Raw genomic sequence first — 3,663 nt, forward strand, 5'->3', positions numbered from 1 at the left:
TACTTGATATTGGCCTGTTCAACATTTCCACTTGATTCTGCTAAGTCTTGGAAGGTGATGTGCTTCCAAGTATTGGTCAATTTCCTTCAGATTTTCATATTTCTGAGAATAAAGTTTCTTGTAATATTCATTAAGGTTTTTTTTAATTTCTGAGGAGTCTGTTGTTATTTCATCTTTGTCATTTCTGATTGATGAAATTAGAGATTTTACTCTTTTTTTCCTGGTTAGGTTAGCCAAACATTTATCTATTTTATTGACCTTTTCAAAATACCAACTTTTCAGACGAATCCATCCTGAGATTGACCTGGGCTTCTCAAGTAATGGAAAAGGAAGGCTTCCCTGTGGAAAAGTCTCCTTTGGTTCCCTGCTTGTGTTGGCTCTCAGAGGTCTTTCTTGGGGGAGGTGACGAGCTTTTCTCCTGGACTGCTTTGTAAGCAGTCACTCGGAAGTTTTTTTCAGGCACAAACCCTCTATGCCCACTTTCGCTTCTCTTTGTCCCTCCCTGATCCTCCTTTTTGGATCTCTCTGCAAAAGATTCCTCCTCAAGCTCCTCTGTTTTCCTTCCCTGAAGGTGCATACACCAGGCCTTCCCATTTGCCTGACTTCTCCTCCTCCTGATTTTTATTTACACCTGCTATGACTTTAGACATAAATTTAGGTTCTTCATCAAATTCAGATTCCTTCCTTCCCTTAGCTTTGTCCTTATCGTAATCATCCTTCTCCTCCTTATGGAAGTCAGACATTTTTTTTTCAAAGTCATCTGGGAACTTGTATCTTTTGGGAGACTGACTTCCCCGAAAAGGCTTCTCAGAATCAGTTTTGGAAGCAAATGGATCAGATTTCATTTTTGCATCACCCAAGCCTGTATCAGAGAAGCTCCCTTTCTCTTTCATTTTCTCTTTATCACTACTTGTTTGCTTCTGTTCCTTATCTTTTCCATTATCTGTCTTCTGGTCTTCCAGATACCTCTTTGTATAGGCTGCTCCTCCAGGAGCAGTACTCTCCTCCTTCTGAGATGAGCCATACATGGAGCCAGTGGCTGGTGGACTCTTACCCATAGGGCTCTTTTGGATGGACTCAAGGACCCAGAACCATGGTCGAATTGCCCTTGGTGTGTCCCAGACCGATACCAAGCACCACTTGGCACAGCTGAGCCCATCTGGGATGTGGGGAAAGTGGAGGACTAGGTTGTGGCACAGGGCTAGGACGAGGTGACCTCCGCCTCACCACCACGGATTGGAGGGGGCTTTTGAGAGCTGGGCTTTGCTCGAGGACTCAGCTCAGAAACTGCCCAGGCCCGTGATGCAGAACCAGCACTGTATGTGGTGGCATCTGGCCATGGCTTTGAGCTCTCAGATGTTTTTGTGTCTTGAGAGGTGCCTCCAGAGAATGTCTGCTCCTTGGCCTCATCTCCCTGGTTATCCCCAGAGGCCTGAGATGGCTGGCTATCCTTGGAAGAGGACTTCTCCTTTCTTGACTTGCGCTTTGAAGATTCAACCCGGCTGTGGTTGGAGGAAGGACGAGAAGATAAGGAGCGCCTTGACCTGTAGGAACAGGACTTACCAGAATTTCTAGAATGGCTCCTGGACCTTGGTAAAGGGGACCTTCTCTTTGGGGAACAGGATCTCGAACGACCCCGACAAGGGCTGTAAGCTTGCCTGTAATTCTGCCAATTTGAGCGGTAATTTCCATCTCCTCCTCAGTTATACTGTCCCCACGGATAAAAGCCTCTGTTGTGCCCACGAAATAATAGGGCCTTCTATAGTCTCTGTTGTGGCCTGTGAAATCTCGATTCTGATATACTCTTGGGTGATTTCTCTCTGTTATGAGCTGGAGAATATGATCTGGACCGAGACCTAGAACTCAGCCTACGCTTCCGTGAACAAGAGACAGATGGGCTTCGGGTCGAAACTTGGAAAATGAATGAGAATGAGATCTTGATGCAGATCTTGAGCGAGAAAAGCAAGATCCAGACTTGGATTTGTTTGTTTTTGACATCTCTGAAGAGAGGGTTACTTTTCAATTATACCTTATGAGAAAAATGATTCAACTTGCACTAGATCCCAGACACTACCTCAAAAAAATACTGGCAGTGTCATTGGTTTCTCCAATTTACACGTCAGGATACACTTCTGAGCTGGCCCCAGCAATCGCAGCTGCAGCCCCGCATCGGCACAACTGGACTGAGCCTCACCCCCACCCTACCAGCCTCACATTTTTAATGCTTACCTTGTACCAAATATATTTCAGAGTAATCAAATATTTTTTTAAAAGTTATATGTTATACAAGAATTTTAGATAATAAATGCAGAAGGAATCTTAGAATAAAAACTTTATCTTTAAGACCCTATACTAAAAAAATGGATTTAGGCAATGATCATGAAGGAATACTTAAACATTAAGTAAAAGATGGATGGAGAAACTAATCGATGAATCAGGTTGAAGCTACTGAACCAATTGATCAATTTTGCCCAGATGAACAATCCTATATGTTATATCCCCTCTAGAAAATATGCTTTAAAATGTATATGGCACCCCTTGTGGAGAATTCCACTATATTTAAACCTGTGTAATAATCAAGCCTCTAGCTCTAAATGTGTATTTCCTGTACATTTTTAGGAAATATGTGAGATAGAGAAGCAATACGAAAAATAGCCAAATCCAAATCCAAGAGGAATGTGAAAAATATTACAAGACACAATTCCTTCAATAAATAATTGACATAAAAAATAAATGGAAAAGAACTATTATAAACTTAAGAAGACTCATAAGACATGCAACCCAGATCAAAGTGTGTGGATCTCATTTGAATCCTGCTTTGAATAAATAAACTATATATAGAAAATTAATCATGGGGAGCACAGCCATTTGGAAATCTTCTATGCTGTAAGCTGCCAGCTGGTGAATAAAGCCCTTCCTCTTATAATCATGGTATTTGGGTTCTCTTTCTCTCCATTGGGACTCATCTTCCTGTAACATTTTTGGTTCCCTGACTGGGAATTGAGACCACCCAAGGACAGAACAGGCTCAGATACAGCTGGTAGTTGCCGCCAATCCTCTGGACACTCACATCAGGGCCCCTGATCAGCCTGGGTGACATGAACCACTGAGCACACCAGGGAGGCAGCTTGGCCTCCCTGTGTAGATACCTCAACTGGGTGGAGAAAGGACGCCCTCTGCAGGTCTTCAAGGAGTCAAACACGGGGAGTAACTGGCATGCAGGAACTAGTTCCTGCACAGGGAGACATCTAAGGCAAGGTATCATAGATCTGGGGTTCCCTCCATTTGGGTGGAAGTGGGGGTCTGATGAACCCCTGGGGCATTAGATCACCAGCAGGTCTGGTGAGAGGTGTATGAGACACCCCCGCCTCCCCAGGGCAAAACGATCATGTGAGTGACTTCTTCTTCCCTGTTGTAACTTTGTCCCCTGGCTCTTCTGAGAGAAACTGGAATATCCAGGTTTTCTGCTTTCTGTCTGGGACACAGGTCTAATCCTTGGCAGCCATGTGGCCATGTGAGACATATGGGGAAATGAAAAGACATCAGAAAGGATGAGTGCATTATGGTTTTGTTACTGGAATTTCTTCATTTAGTCCTTAGTATGGGGGGTTTGAGAATTGAGCCCACAGACCACAGATCAGTGATAAAACGGGATTTTGTTGG

General features: G+C 43.7%; 1 pseudogene; it reads right to left on the bottom strand.

The window, feature by feature from the left end:
* Nucleotides 1-262: 262 nt before the first annotated feature.
* LOC128589705 (thyroid hormone receptor-associated protein 3-like) lies at nucleotides 263-2,158 on the bottom strand (annotated as a pseudogene).
* Nucleotides 2,159-3,663: the final 1,505 nt, after the last annotated feature.

The sequence above is a fragment of the Nycticebus coucang genome, chromosome 7 (assembly GCF_027406575.1).
Source record: "Nycticebus coucang isolate mNycCou1 chromosome 7, mNycCou1.pri, whole genome shotgun sequence".
In the NCBI taxonomy this organism is placed as follows: Eukaryota; Metazoa; Chordata; class Mammalia; order Primates; family Lorisidae; genus Nycticebus; species Nycticebus coucang.